The sequence below is a fragment of the Gigantopelta aegis genome, chromosome 8 (assembly GCF_016097555.1).
Source record: "Gigantopelta aegis isolate Gae_Host chromosome 8, Gae_host_genome, whole genome shotgun sequence".
Classification (NCBI taxonomy): domain Eukaryota; kingdom Metazoa; phylum Mollusca; class Gastropoda; order Neomphalida; family Peltospiridae; genus Gigantopelta; species Gigantopelta aegis.
The window spans coordinates 50,644,111-50,661,594 of record NC_054706.1 but is presented as its reverse complement, the minus strand read 5'-3'; positions in this window follow the sequence as shown (position 1 = coordinate 50,661,594).

Here is a 17,484-nt window from a genome sequence, read left to right as displayed (position 1 = left end):
TGCGATGCAATACACATGAACACCTGCATGCATGTGCATGGAGGCATATTTATAAATAATAAAATTGAAGTGAAAATATATATATTTTTTGTTTGGGGGTGGGGTGGGGTGGGGAGTGATATAGCCTATAACAATGACCGCGGGGTGTATTTGAAAGGGGTGGAGAGGGTGGGGGCATGGTATCGGTTCAATGGCCTGGGAGATGAAAATAAATATATTTCACGGTCTGAACCTGCTTCTCTGAGAAAAGTTTGAATTTCAGGTGTTAAAATGTCACATTTCCGGCCTTCTGAACAGAGTAACTGGAAAAGTGGGAGAATGAGGACTATTATGTCGGTACCTTTTAGGATATTAGCTCGCAGACGAAACAACTCATGATCGTTGGTCAAATCGGCGGTAAACATACATGTATAGAGGATAATAAACGAGTTACCAATTATTATCAAATTTATGTCCCGAGTGAAATAATAAATAATGATTTTGGTACAACTAGTGGAGAATACACATGCAAAATAAACAGCTTCAGATAAAACCTGTAACCTAAGTTCCATTTATGTAACTAAGCATATCACAGACCAGCGATCGTTTGTAACTTTGGCGGTATAAACACACACTGGTGTGCAGGTACGGCTACTGGTGAAAAAAAGACGTATTTTATTATGGGGTGTTTTCCCAAATCAAATTGAATAGATAAAATTAGCATATAAAATATGACATAAACCCGCCCTCCCAAAAACCCCAACTAATAATAGTAATAAAAAAAACACGGAATATTTTCCCCAAATCAAATTGTATGGATTAACATTGAAAAAAATGTATACACACAAAAAAACAACAACAACAGTAGAGAGAGATATCTACGACTGTCCTAGAAAAAGAAAATATACATATAGCTGTAATACAAACAGCCCCTGTACCGAAGTTCTTTTTGGAAATCACTCCAGCACACATTTATTTAACAAAGCTCGTAAACGACATGTAACCCGTGATCGTTGGTCAAATCGGCGGTAAACATATACAGGTAATATTGGTACAATTAGTGGAGGAAAAGGTAAATGGGTGATAGAGAGAATACATCTGCAACAACAACAGCTCCAGATAAAACCTATACCCATGTTCCTTTTTGAAATCACGCCAACACACATTTATTTAACAAAGTTCGTAAACGACATGTAACCCGCGATCGTTGTGATCGTTGGTCAAATCGGCGGTACAAATTTACAGGTAATATTGGTACAATTAGTGGAGGAAAAGGTAAATGGGTGTTAGAGAGAATACATCTGCAACAACAATAGTTCCAGATAAAACCTGTACCCATGTTCATTTTGGAAATCACGCCCACACACATTTATTTAACAAAGTTCGTAAACGACATGTAACCGCGATCGTTGTGATCGTTGGTCAAATCGGCGGTACACGTTTACAGGTAATATTGGTACAATTAGTGGAGGAAAAGGTAAATGGGTGTTAGAGAGAATACATCTGCAACAACAACAGCTCCAGATAAAACCTGTACCAATGTTCCTTTTGGAAATCACGCCAACACACATTTATGTAACAAAGTTCGTAAACGACATGTAACCCGCGATCGTTGTGATCGTTGGTCAAATTGGTGGTACACGTTTACAGGTAATATTGGTATAGTTAGTGGATGAAAAGGTAAATGGGTGCTAGAGAGAATACATCTGCAACAACAACAGCTCCAGTTAAAACCTGTGCCCATGTTCCTTTTGGAAATCACGGCAACACACATGTATTTAATAAAGCAGCTCGCAGACGAAAGGACCAACGATTAGCGATAGCTGGGATCTTGGTAGATTCGGCGATGAACATAAATGAAACATAGTTTTGTAGGAACATTATTATTATTATTGACAAATTTAACGAATGAATGAATGTTTAACGACGCCCAGCACAAAAATACACATCGGCTATTGGGTGTCACAAATGGTAAGTATATGAAAACATTTATATATTTATGTAAAACCACTGTGTAAGGAGCTGTGGAAAAAAAGTACAATATAATACATAATTCAAGGTATATTTTAAAACTGTCTAGAAATGTTTTTAAAATTTTACAATTAATTCTGGATGGAGTTTAAAACATTCTAAAACATTTCTTTTGCCAAATACATCATTTCTTGTCGGCTTGAGATGATCACACTCCACCAAAATGTGGTGCACAGTCAGTGTACACTGACAATGTTCATACTGGGGGGGGGGGGGGGGGGGGGGGGGTCCTTTTTTTTAAAATGCATGAATGCGTCAAATATGTATGGCCGATGCAGGCACGGCACAAGACTACTTTATCAGTCCTGCACCGCCTGTAGGATGACTGCCACTCTCCCAAGACTGGCGTGATAGAATGAAGTTTGTTTGCAACCGCACCGTCCCAGTCGTCTTGCCAAGTCAAAAAGATATATTGATTAATATGAAATTTAAAATCACAGTAGGGGACACCAACATGGACACGGGGCAAGTTGAAAGCAGAGGACAAAAATGAATAAAGGTAAAAATATGGCTTGTGTCCCATCTCCACACTAGGAGGCTGTGATCCTCAGCTAAGTTGTGCACCCTCCCCCATATATTATTCCTACGGACCTGGGAACCTGATTCCCTCCAACAAATAAAACAATATCCATAGATGCCCATGACAATCGTCACGTAGGCAAAAGCAAACTTATTATTATTAAATATTTATTAACACCCAGTATCCTCCCCCCCATTCTTTTAAAAACACTTATTTTTAACATTTTCTCTTTTTTTATTATTATTATTTATTTAACTTCTTTAAATGTAGTGTAAAGTGTAAAACAGACTCGACATCCACTCACAAATGAAATGAACTGTCCACTCCTGTGCTAAATACCACGTGCGCAAAACCAAGCTTATTCTTTCGTTTCCCCCTTTTTTTCTCGATTTCACTTCTTTCCTTAGTAAACCGAAGAACTTTCCCTTCTCCATACATTCCTGTTCATTGTTTATTTATTGTAATCGTTTCCCATTGAACAATTTACAAAGGTTATTGGTTCATAAAAATCTATTATTTAATTATTATTTTCATTGTAGTGCGAACGTCAATCGCTATTTTAAAAAAAACATGTGAAATAAATATATAAGGTTGGTTGGTTGGGAATTTTTTTGGCTTTTTTTTATTTTATTTTTTTATTAATAATTCATAACGTAGCATAGTGGCAGTTGACAACAACCAACAAAACAAAAAGCTTAGAGGCTCAAATCAAGTAGCTCGTGCACGTTTTCAGTGTCTGCAGCTACCGCCGATCAACCGTTTTAACAGGAAGTTTTCAAAGTTTGCCGACTAGTCTAGACGCCGTCTAGCTTGGTCGGAGTCGCCGTCTAGACGCAATTATGGTTGGTTCGCATACTGTAGTTCCTAATTGTGACACAAATTATGACTCACATATTCACTTCTAGGAAATGATGAAGTATTAAAACAATATGTATGTTTAATGGTAAGCCTTCTGGCTGTATTTTGCCCATGCTTTTCTTTTCAATATTACCTGTCCTCAAAACAAGTGCATTTCCCCCCACGCAAGTTGACTGGTCCGAGCATCCCAACAGATAATGGGATGGCCTAAATCTCACTTGTTTTCAAGTGTGTTTTTTCTACCAAAATTGTTGTTACCGGTGAATGTTGTGTGGTCGCCATTTGCAAAGATGGCGGCCCTGTTACCAGCTTTTTGTTTTTTATGGTTGTCTTTTATTTCTCTTTGAACAGAGATAATTATTTACCATTTCGGATACTAGTAATTTCCGAGTTCAACACTCTTGTAACTGTTGTCTTTGTTGTTATGTTTATCGTTGTATTATTCTGTGGTAAACGCTTATTTTCAGTGTGCTGCTACCAAAATTGTGTTAATGATTTTATATTATTCCTCTTTGTAGAAATTGTTATTATGTCTGATGTTTGTGCTTCTCGACAAATATCCTGTACTTGTTGCCGGACGTTTTTGTCTAGAGACACGATCCACATGAGCTGTGTCTCTCGTGTCAAGTGCCCTGCTCTTTGGAGACTAGATGTGACGCTTGCTGTCAGCTGTCAGAGTAGGAGTTTGCGGTCTACTTGAAAATGTTGTCAACCAGATCCAAGAAGACTGACTACACTGGAGGGATCTATGGCGTCTTCCTTAGCCAACTTGGTAGCGGACACGCTGATATTGTACAACAATGTCGGCGGTTGTTTCCAGGGCGGATCCTCAACCTGCAGGGGAGGGGTCCGGTTCCGGCCCCCCCTCTTCATCAAAAGCAGTACCTAGTACAACTCCAGGACCTACGGCTCCACGGAAGTCACCAGTGGTGGCCAGCCAGTCTTCAGGGGTGCCAGTGGGTTCCAGTAAGTGGGCCGAGAAGGGTATTTCTTCATCGAAACGTCCATCATCTTTGGATCGCCGTTCTGACTCATCTACAAAGGTGCGGGCGTAAGGGTCCAAGGATCACTGTAGTGGTCGAAGCCGAAGCTATTCACCACGGAATCCAGCGGCTCCATCGGTTCCTCCATGACGATTATCGGCGGATGCGGGGTCCACGGTATCCAGACGGGGCCGTCCACGGTCCGGCTCTCCGGTATCCACACGGGACTGCCCACGGTCCGGTTCTCTGGTATCCAGACGGGACCATCCACGGTCCGGGTCTCCATCGGTTCCCCATGACGATTATCGGCGGATGCGGGGTCCATGGTCTGGCTCTCCGGTATCCACACGGGACCGCCCACGGTCCGGTTCTCCGGTATCCAGACGGGACCATCCACGGTCCGGGTCTCCATCGGGCCATGACCAGAGCGACCAGGTTGCCTGTTCCACGAGTGTTGCGTGACTTTTCTGATGATGTATCGGTTCCTGCGGTGCTGGAAGATCTGGATGCGGCGGACCACCTGTCACTGAGGGACTGTCTGGCTGTCATATATGAGATGCTACCATCACTGGCCCATCCACCAGTTCCAGCCAAGAAGGGTCCGGTTCCGATGATCGCCACAGAGGTTCCACCGGCAGATGTCGTCATTTGATCGTTGGCTGCCACAGGTTCCCCGTCAGTTTACACGGCTACCAGTAACCGGCCCGTGCAGATCGCTTCTTCCAACAAGCAAACGGAGCCCTGTAACGAACTGGAAGATTGCATCATCGGTTCACCGTTCGGTACCGTCGTCCCGTGATCGATCGAAGTGGTACATCATCCAGGGTTCCACCGGCTCCTGCCGGTCCGTGTCTCCATTTGCAGTCAGTACATCGGACCGTCCACACCGATTGCAGCCAGTACATCGGATTAAATTTCCAGATGATGCGTCGGCACCTTCCGTGATAGAAGATCCGGACGCAGTGAACCACATGGCTTTGAGGGATTATCTCGCTGCGGTGTATGAGATGTTTTCATCACTGCACCATCCACTGGCACCATTCTAGAAGGTTTCCGTTTTGATGACTGATCTGATGTTGTGGTTTCCATGAGTCGGCATCGTTTGTGGCGTTCCCCATTCGTCACAACGAACGTATTCCATCTTCAACCTATCCTTCAACGGGGTGGCGCCGGCCTTGGATGACGCTGTTTCCGGCGGGACCAGACGTCTTCCTAGAACTTACAGATCGGCACGTCCAGTCGATGGCTTCAGTTCAGCATAGATGTTTGTACATGCTGTGCTATTTGATGTTTTCCTGGCGACCATAGCTCCTCAGGTGCAGGATGCCAGATGACATGCCTTGTTCCAGCCGTGGGCTTCGATGTTGGTCTGCCTTACATCTTCCGTGACGTGGATGTCCACTATAGTTGCACACTATCGTCAACAGGCTTGCCTGAAGCGATCCATTCTTGACTTTCAACACAAGCCGGACATCTTGGCAGACCTGTGGTCTACATCTAAGTCGTTTGCCATGAAGGGGTTCGACGTTACAAGTGTTCCGGACTGGTGATGAAGACAGTCTACTGGTGTAGTCACTTGTGTTGGGACCCCGTGCATCGGTCTATCTGTTGCTCGAAGAAGGTTCAGCGATATTCGGCAGATCGTTCACTATATCCGGTGGTGATGCAAGACAGTTGCGGCTTATCAACTCACTGACGTTCACTGTTGTTACCGCCAGCGTTTCTGACTGATGCTGTCTAGATTGCCTCTGCTGATGTCTTGCACCGTGTGGTGTGACGGCTGTGGATTTTAGCGGGTTGCTGTTTGCGTTGCTTCACTTCCACGTATATCGGGCATATAGCGTAGCGAGTCGCTACGCTGTCGGTGGTGGCTTACATCAATCGACAGGGCGGCATATTCCAGCAGTCTTCTGCGGCTGACTTTCGCCTGTACGATTTGGTGGACGATCTACCTCTGCAGATGCGAGCAAGACATATTCCAGGGGTTTCCAATTTCCTAGCAGACAGTCTATCCCAACTGTCATCGCCGCAGTCAACCGAGTGGATGCTGCATACAGACGCCTTTCGTTGGGTGTGCGAGCCATGTGGCCATCAAGGGTGTGGTTCCCAGATCTACTGTCTCGCCGATCCACATCCGTTGCCTCTGCCTGAGTGGGACCATCTACTGCGTCACCCTACATCTCGGCTCTACCATCCAAATCCACGCTTATTCCGGCTACACGCGTGGACCTTATTGTCAAAGGTCTGAAGAAGAAGGGTTTTTCTTCACAGTCCACTGCGGCAATTTTGAAGGCTCATAGATCATCTACTCCAGCGGCCTATAATGTCCGATGGCTGTGTTTCCATAGATGGTGTCTGCGACACATTAAGCCTCAGAAGATTCCAGTCCCTCGTCTGGCAGACTTCCTGATGTACCTTTGGACGTCACTGAAGTTGAAAGGCTCGATTTTTGCGGGTTACGTCTCGGTCATTGCTACTGTTCGTGATCCGGCTACTGGAACGAAGCTCTCCGTCATCCCTGAAATTCATAATAGGGTTAAGAGCTTTAAATTGGAGGATCAAGTTCATTGCTTTCATCCTCCGAAGTGGGACTTGACTCGAGCCGATTGAAGAGTCCTCATTAGAAGTTTTAACTCGGAAAACAGTCTTCCTGTTGGGGTTTGCAATGGCTGCTCGAGTTTCGGAGATTCATGCCTTGGATGTCGACCTTTTTCGATTTCATCGTGATCATCAGTCGGTTTCCTTGGGCTCCTAATGAACTTTGTGGCTAAAAATCAGCTACCTGATCAACAGCCACGAACGTATGTGGTTCAAGCATTATCGTCTATCCTGGGTCCGGCTGATACTGAAGACTTGGCTTTGTGTCCGGTTCGTGCTTTGTACCATTATATTGAAAGGACTCACTCATTTAGACAACACCGTTCAAGGTTGTTCCTTTCGTGTCACCAGTCGCATTTAAAAGAGATTACCAAGAATACCGTGGCTACGTGGATTTGATTGACTATTCTGTCTGCATACCAGAAGGAAGGTGAGCCTGCACCCACTGCCTCCAATCCGCATGAACTGCGTGCACTGGCCGCCACCATGTCTTTGCACTGTAACACTCCTATCCAGCACATTATTAGTGGCTGTTACTGGGCGACAAGACTCCATATTTGCAAACTATTATCTGAGGGACGTCTCCACTGAGGATGTTGAGGGTTTTCATCATCTGGGACCTGTGGTTACTGCCCAAACACTGGTGAACACTAGCCGTCCTCGTCGCCATTGAGGGTTGCTGTTGGATTCTAGACTGCACACAGATATGTCTACTGAATCCACAGGTGAGGATTTGCTACGACTTATTCTTTGCACTTTTCACATGCACTGGTGCTGGAATTTTTTGTCTGGATAACTTTTGCCTTGCACTTTTCTCGGCCAATTGTTGTCTCACTGAACTAACATGTTTTTGGTGTACTGGACAGAAAACACTCAGGGGCTTGTTTAGTTCGGTGTTCTGATGGATGCACCCATACAGTGTTGTTGCAATGTTTTCATAACACTCCAATACGTTGGGAGGTTACCTAATACCTGCATCCCTGGTGGTTAAGATTTCCCACCCTGTCAGAACGGTTGTGATAGATGCCGCTTGGGTTGGTTAGTTTTTCACTTAACCTGCACTGGGCTGTGATGGGCATCCCTTGGAAGAGGGGTCTTTCCTTTGGCCTAATTCTTCCACTGCTAAGTCTACCTCCGGTCTCTGGGAGTTTTTAAGAGCATCTTCGGATTTGGTACCTACCACCATCTGTTGAATGCTGCACTTGTTTTGAGGACAGGTAATATTGAAAAGAAATGGAGAAAACTTAAGTGTTTTCTCTTTTATAGAGATATTACCTGTCCTCAAGGTTTATTCCCACCCGTGCCTCCCCACTTCCCGTCATCCGTGTGATGCGCTCAGTGAAAAAGAAGGAAACTATAGTCACATGGCCGGAACTACAAGGGAGCATGCTGTAGAAGATTTAGGCCATCCCATTATCTGTTGGGATGATCGGACCAGTCCACTTGCATGGGGGGGAATGCAATGGTAATATAGCAAAAACACTGAGACGGAAATGTTCTCAATTTTGGAGTGAAACTAAATGCTTATATAATATATGTTCGCAATGGTGTATGTTGTTAGTGCCAACGAGAACCTGTTTAAGTTGGATGGTTTCAATGGTAGATGACATATGTGTAGTGAGACCTTAGCACACAAATTGACAAAGTTAATTCATGGATTTCCAATATCAATTAATACACCCAAGATGTTCCAAAAAGTCTGTAACCAATTATTTAACTAATTTGCACTTCTTTGCAAATAATATATTAATCATTAAAGGGGCACTTATGACTACTGTAAGATTGCTTTGTGGAACGGCTGTAAGGTTAAAGGTGCCAGTTGTAAAACTCATCTTAAGTCACTACAATTAACCTTAGCTACAATTCTTTCGTGGAACGGGGCCCAGGTGTTGAAAGAGAATGTCGTCGGACTGCTGTTATTGTTAACATGTTTCCAATCACTAAATGCCCTTTTTACGGTCAGGTCAGGTCATAGGTTTTAACGTGCGCCAGATATTATGTTAGCAACCTTAGTTGGAGTTATCTCCCTTGTTGTATTGGGTGAAAGTGATCGCCCTTGTTTTTCACTCTTTCTTCTCCTTTTGTATTTCTCCAGTAAGGTTGTGTTCTACGTTCTAAGTTTGTGTTTCTGATCAGTAACTATTAGGGCGGCAACCTTTCTCTTAACTGGTGTGGTGGCAGCAGGTATCGAAACGCGTCTGAACACAAGGAGACTTTCCCGTAAGCTGTCCTCTAGTTTTACTACATCACGTAGCTGATCGGTTCATTGTTTAGCTTGCCTGTAACACACATTCTTTCATCGTAGTTCTACAACACAACCACACTATGGCACAGACACACCACGCTCCAAAACAATGGTCTCGAACAAAAGTAGAAACAGTTAATTCATTCGCAAACTGGCGTCAAAATATAATATACACGTTGTCACTCGATCCCAGCTTCAGCCGTTTCCTGACACAAGAGGTTTCGCTGACGATGGTGAACATATCCCAGAAAAGCAACTACTTAGACTTGATGTTGTGACAAATTGCAAATTATTGCCCCATCATATCTAGCAACACCATAATCAAAACATCCACATCTCTACCTTGCATCTGGCAGTCAATACACCTACATTTTGGTTTCCAATCCACCGGGGTTCATTTTCTGGATTTTGATGAAATTCAACTACAGCCAGAGGAAAGACCGGAAGATCTCTTTCAGCGCCTAACTGCATTTGTAGAAGACAATCTACTCACACATGACAGCGGCATCACTCACCATGGTGACCAGGTTGCTGAAGATGAGGAAATGTCTCCATCTCTTGAGAACTTCATTGTTCTCCAGTGGCTGAGACTTGTCAATAAAGACCTACCTAGACTTGTCAAACAAAGGTATGGCACAGAACTTAGATCAAGAACTTTAGCATCAGTCAAGCCAGAAATATCACAAGCTTTGCCATCATTAATCGAAGATGCAAAGGTTATGCGCTCCTCAGCATGGCGGTCGCAACAAATACCCAGACACCAACAGGCTAAGCATTTTACCTCTCGGACGCCATCCAAAGTATGCCCCATATGCAAAGCAGCAGACTGTTCCTATGATCATTTCCTGAGCCGTTGCAAACACCTTCCCGAAAGTGATCGCAAATTCCTTCTAAAAGCTCGACAAATAATCAACATAGCTGACAACCAGGACTCTGCGAACACTGATGACAACGAACAAAACGAATCGCCATCTGAATCTCACCAGTCTTCTAGTGCTTCTACACTGAGAGTGCAGATCACAGTCACACTACATAAATGTGTTTTACAAACACAACAATGTTCAAGTAACTCTTGACACCGGCGCCACTGGCAACATGGTCAGGTTATCAACTGCACAAGCATTGAGATTCCACATCAAGAAAACGTCACAATCAGCTCATCAAGCAGATGGCTCATCTCCCTTGAATGTGATTGAAGAAACTACTGCCACTTTCTCTCAGGGAGATAAGGAATTCCATTTTGAAGGCTTGATCGTGGAACAACTAGATGTAGACATACTTGCTGGTACACCATTTATGGAAAGTAACGACATCGGCATTCGACCTGCAAGGCATCAGATAAGTCTTAAAGATGGTACACTTGTTCACTACGGCTCTATAACTCAAACAAAGGATCAACACACCATTCGCCGAGCTTGTGTACTCAGAGCACTACCCACTACTACCACAGTGTGGCCCGGTGACTATGTTGAAATACCAGTAAATGATGACTACGCACTTCAAGATGATTTGTATGCTGTAGAACCACGAACCGATAACATTCATGCTACTCAATCCAAAACATGGCCTCCACACAGTCTCCTCCAAAGTGTATCGGGGAGAATTCGCATACCAAACACAATTGACAGTCCACAACTCCTGAGGAAAAATTAACATTTTTGCCAAATTCAACCAGTATTCATCCCAGAAGTTGTCAATGTCAGTGACAAACCACATCTCCCCAGAACATATACCAAATCACAGTCATATGGCAAGTTCTCAAACCAAATTCAAATAGACCCTCAACGTATTCTCTCTCCAGAAATCAGAAAGGAATTTAGTTTTCTGGTTCAGGAATATGATGATGTATTTGACCCTTCCATAGAATGCTATAATTGTTCCAGTGGTCCATTCCAAGCAGTAGTTAACATGGGTCCAGTACAACTCCTCAGAGGAAGGGAAGAGTACCCCAGTACTCCAGAAAGCAACTCGGAGAACTTCACAGATGTTTGATGACCTCGAGGACAAGGGAGTTTTCAAATGTCCTGAAGATGCAGGTATCAAGGTTGAATATGTTAACCCTTCCTTGTCAGAAAGCCATCAGGTGGCCATCGCCTGATCACATCATTCGGTGATGTTGGTCGTTACACCAAACCTCAGCCGTCCCTGTTACCTGATGTAGATTCAACATTAAGACAAATCGGTCAATGGAAATATATTATCACCACAGATCTGTCCAGGGCTTTCTACCAAATACCACTTGACAAGAATTCCATGAAGTATTGTGGTGTCGCTACTCCGTTTCGCAGTATCCATGTATACACCTGATCGGCAATGGGTATGCCAGGTTCAGAAACTGCACTAGAGGAACTTATGTGTAGAGTTCTGGGAGATTTATTGACGGAAGGGGTCATCACTAAACTCGCTGATGACTTGTATTGTGGTGGAAATACCCCTGAAGAATTAATCAACACTTGGTGTTGGTTGTTGACCCCTTCGACACAACAACTTACGACTGTCAGCACACAAAACAATCATCATTCCACAATCAACCGTAATCCTAGGATGGAATTGGCAACAAGGCTGTATTCAGGCTAGTCCTCACTGCATCGCTACTTTAGCATCGAGTTCGCCTCCCAACACAGTCTATGGTTTGCGCTCATTCATTGGTGCATACAAAATTCTTGCCCACGTTATACCCAGCTGTTCGAAGATCCTTGTCCCTTTTGACGATATTGTAGCAGGTCGCCAGTCAAAAGATGAAATAGTTTGGAGCAAAGCACATCAGTCCTTACATCATCCAGTCCTGTCTGAAACCTATCATCCTCACTGACAACAAACCTTGCATCCTTGCTTTAGAGAAATTATGTCGTGGCGAATTTTCAGCAAGTCCTCAGGTTTCAACGTTTCTATCTACAGTCAGCAGATTTCAAGCCTCCATCCGTCATCTAGCTGGTAATGCAAATATCCCATCAGACTTTGCTAGCCGAAATGCCCCAGAGTGTCACAATGAATTGTGTCAAATATGCGCTTTCATCCAAAAAACTGAAAATTCTGTTGTTCAACACATTTTCATAGATGACATACTATCAGGTAAGACTCGGATACCCTTCACCACAAGATCAACTTGGCACTCATTACAAGAAGAGTGCAAGGATTGACGGCGTACCCATTCTCACCTGATTCAAGGTACTCGCCCTTCGAAGAAGCTCACCAACATCAAAGATGTTAAACGTTACATCAATACGGTAACCATTGCCAAAGATGGTCTCCTCGTCGTAAAGCGAACTGATCCACTATTCCACACACGAGAATGTATTGTTGTTCCCCGACAAGTTCTAGAAGGTCTCCTCAATGCGTTACATATCCAGTTGAATCACCCATCAGCATTTCAACTGAAGAAGGTAGTTCAAAGATACTTCTTTGTGCTTGACATGGATTGTTCCATTGACTCTGTATCCAACAACTGCCATCAGTGTGCTGCTCTGCGCAAGACTCCATCTACCATTGTTGAACAAAGTTCAAGTAATCCACCTGAGACTGTAGGCGGTCTCTTTGCTGCGGATATCCTTAAACGAGAACACCAAGTCATCATAGTTGTGAGGGAATGTGTTACATCCTTTACAGTCGACTGTCTGATTGATAATGAACATAGTGACGTCATTCGACAGGCATGGATTAGTTTGTGCATAGAATTATGCCCTCTTGACAGACCCCCAGCAGTCATCCGCACAGATCCTGCTCCAGGATTCCTCACGCTGGCAAATGACAGTTTCCTACACAAACACAGAATCACTCTTGAAATCGGTATGGTCAAGAACATCAACAAAAACCCAGTTGCAGAAAGAGCAATACAAGAATTGGAAAATGAACTCCATCATCAAGATCTTATGTTAGCAACCTTAGTTGAAGTTATGTCCCTTGATGTATTGGGTGAAAGTAATCGCCCTTGTTTTTCACTCACAAGATGTGTTTTACTTTCTAAGTTTGTGTTCTGATCAGTAACTATTAGGGCGGCAACCTTTCTCTTAACTGGCGGTGCACATTCAGAGCAAGCTGTTGTAGCACACGCCTGTCCGTCCAAGAGAGGATTCTTTTTAAGAACTAAGGGGTAGTATTTATAGTCCCATCCCATCCTCCTATAAAAAATATTTTGTAAATAATTTCAGTTTGGTTTGATGTAAGAAGAAAAGTAAATTTGTGTTATGAAAATAAAAATATACAATTTTTGTGTGATTTATAAAACAATCAGCTCAAAAATAAATAACTTGTAGTGATTTCCATAGTATGTCAAAAGGCGTTCCCTGTGGGAAGGACTATAGGTCAATAGGATGAGTGTTTGCCCAATTTTCTTGGGTTGTAGGATTGGGCCTCCTAGCTCCATGGCTGGTATGTCGGAGGCTGTAGTATGTGCTGTCCTGTCTGTGGGAAAGTGCATATAAAATATCCCTAATGGAAAATATAGTGCGTTTCCTTTGAAGATAGCGTGTCAGAATTACCAAATGTTTGACATCAGATAGCCAATTATCAATTAATGTTCTCTAGTGTGGTCGTTAAACTAAACAAACTAAGTCTTTTATATTGTACATTATCTTGTTTTGAATATCAGTGTCTGTATATTCAATAGGTTTCTGGTAGTTTGTAATAATATATATATATATATATATATATATATATATATATATATATATATATATATATATATATATATAGAAAGAAAAATGATATGTATTAGGAAATGTTCAGATTTCTTTGATTAACAGCTGATTGTTTGCTAAACACCTGCTGTTAGGTGTAAATATAGTCCCTTATTTTTGGTAAAATAATTATGTTGATGTGTCAGGTGGGATTGTTTATAAGTGCCGCTGAACTACAATACAATTAACATTACAGACACCCACCTCATTAAAAAAACAAAACAAAGTACAAATCTGCAACTGTTACAATTGCTGTTGTTACCGCTGTCATTTTTTTTGCTCATCACTGACAGTTATTTTGCTGTACTTTCAGCTCAACGATCTGATGTTTTTCTTCCTCATCCTGCTGGTGTTTGTGCTGAGTTTCGGCGTCGCGTACCACGTGAACATGTTCCCCAACTCGCCCTTGTCATGGTACATCCTCAAAAACGTTGTCTTGATGCCCTACCTGCAGATATATGGAGAGCTCTTCTTAGAAAATATTGAGGGTGAATAGTTTTCTAATCATGTTCAGTGATATATGTTTCCTATCATGCAGATATTATATTGATATTTCAAGAGAGAGAGAGAGAGAGATTGAGAGGGAGGGAGAGAGAGAGAGAGAGAGAGAGAGAGAGAGAGAGAGAGAGAGAGAGAGAGAGAGAGAGAGAGAGAGAGAGAGAGAGAGAGAGTATGAGGAAAAATGTTGGTCCCTTGTCAGTGTTATGACCGTGTAATAATCTCTGTATATTTATACAGGATATGACAGTCTTTGTTACATTCATGCATGTAATACTGTGTATATTATGACAGGAGAGGACAGCTATTATTATACTCATGTACTAATCTCTGTATATTATGACAGGAGATGACAGCTATTATTATACTCATGTACTAATCTCTGTATATTATGACAGGAGATGACAGCTATTGTTATACTCATGTAATAATCTCTGTATATTATGACAGGAGATGACAGTCATTGTTGCACTGTGTAATAATCTCTGTATATTATGACCACGAGATGACAGCTATTGTTACACTCATGTAATAATCTCTGTATATTATGACAGGAGAGGACAGCTATTAATATGCTCAAGTATATAATCTCTGTATATTCATGACATACTCTCTGACAGCTATTGTTACACTCATGTAATAATCTCTGTATATTATGACAGAGAGGACAGCTATTGTTATACTCATGTAATAATCTCTGTATATTATGACAGGAGATGACAGCTATTAGTTATACTCATGTAATAATCTCTGTATATTATGACAGGAGATGACAGCTATTGTTACATTCATGTAATACTCTCTGTATATTATGACAGGAGATGACAGTCTTTGTTACATTCATGTAATACTCTCTGTATATTATGACAGGAGATGACAGTCTTTGTTACATTCATGTAATACTCTCTGTATATTATGACAGTGGACAGTCATGTAATACTCTCTGTATAATATGACAGTGTATATTATGTAATACTCTGTATACTATGACAGTGTTACATTCATGTAATACTCTCTGTATATTATGACAGGAGATGACAGTCTTTGTTACATTCATGTAATACTCTCTGTATATTATGACAGGAGATGACAGTCTTTGTTACATTCATGTAATACTCTCTGTATATTATGACAGGAGATGACAGTCTTTGTTACATTCATGTAATACTCTCTGTATATTATGACAGGAGATGACAGTCTTTGTTACATTCATGTAATACTCTCTGTATATTATGACAGTGTTACATTCATGTAATACTCTCTGTATATTATGACAGTGTTACATTCATGTAATACTCTCTGTATATTATGACAGTGTTACATTCATGTAATACTCTCTGTATATTATGACAGGAGCTGACAGTCTTTGTTACATTCATGTAATACTCTCTGTATATTATGACAGGAGCTGACAGTCTTTGTTACATTCATGTAATACTCTCTGTATATTATGACAGTGTTACATTCATGTAATACTCTCTGTATATTATGACAGTGTTACATTCATGTAATACTCTCTGTATATTATGACAGTGTTACATTCATGTAATACTCTCTGTATATTATGACAGTGTTACATTCATGCATAGTAATTCTAGAATGTTTATACAAATACAGTCAGTGTTACATTCATGTAATACTCTCTGTATATTATGACAGGACATTGCGATGACAGTTGTTACATTCATGTAATACTCTCTGTATATATGACAGGAGATGACAGTGATTCTGACAAATTTAGTTGCCAGAGCGATAATACTGAAATATAGTCTAGCCCAACTTCTGACTTAGTCGATCCAAGTTAATAAAATTTTACATATAGTCAGTTCACAGAATAATAATCAGACATTTAGTCAGTCACTTAAACAGGAAGATAGAGCTTAAAAACACTGACATTGGGGGTTGGGCGGGAGTAGGATATTCATATTTACAAAGTAGATTTAACTGCAACATTTGATCAAAACCTTTCACTAGCCATAGGGCATGGCAATAGTAGTTATTTATTCACCCAACATTGAATATCACTAGCCATGGGAGTGGGACTACCATAATCTAGAAGCCTTGATTCATGTAATAATCTGTGTATGCTATGCCAGGAGAGGAGAGGACAGTCAGTGTTGCACTTGTTATAGTAATGTGTGTATACCATGCCAGGAGAGGACAGTCAGTGTTGCACACAATGAACGTAATTCTGACATATAGTCAGTCTTGTTGATATATAGTAATGTGTGTATACCATGCCAGGAGAGGACAGTCAGTGTTGCACTTGTTGTAGTAATGTGTGTATACCATGCCAGGAGAGGACAGTCAGTGTTGCACTTGTTGTAGTAATGTGTGTATACCATGCCAGGAGAGGACAGTCAGTGTTGCACTTGTTATAGTAATGTGTGTATCATTCCAGGAGAGGACAGTCAGTGTTGCACTTGTTATAATAATGTGTGTCAGTACACATTCCATATAGGAGAGGACAGTCAGTGTTGCTGACTATAGTGTTATACTAGCAAACGTCACTGTTGTATACTAATGTGTGTATACTATTCCAGGAGAGGACAGTCCCGGGTGTACCCGCAATCGGACGATCTGGCAGGAGGCTCCCGACATGCGCTGCCCAGAGGCAAATGGACTCAGCACCGTGCTGCTAGCTGTGTACATGCTGCTCACCAACATCCTGCTCGTCAACCTCCTCATCGCCATGTTCAGGTCAGTTCATACAGTGAATGTTACTAGAACACATCAATTTATTAACAGGGTTCATACGGAGTCAGGAAAACCTTGAAAAGTATGGAATTTTGAAAATCCATTTTCCAGACCTGGAAAAAGTATGGAAATATACCTTTTTTGCGAGTTGGTTTGGAAAAAGTATGGAAATTCATCTTTAGGACTCGTGTAGAAAATTTCAGTTGCGTGAAACCTGCTGAATCTGTCAACGCTTTCCGATCTCGGCACTAACGTACATTTGGGAAATCGAGACTAACAATTGCCGACATTTACCGAAGATTTGAAGTATGTGCTTGTGCAATGCATGTGACAAAAAGATCGTCCATTTTGTCAAATTTTCCAAAAATATGGGGAGATGTATTGAGTAACGTGAGTCTT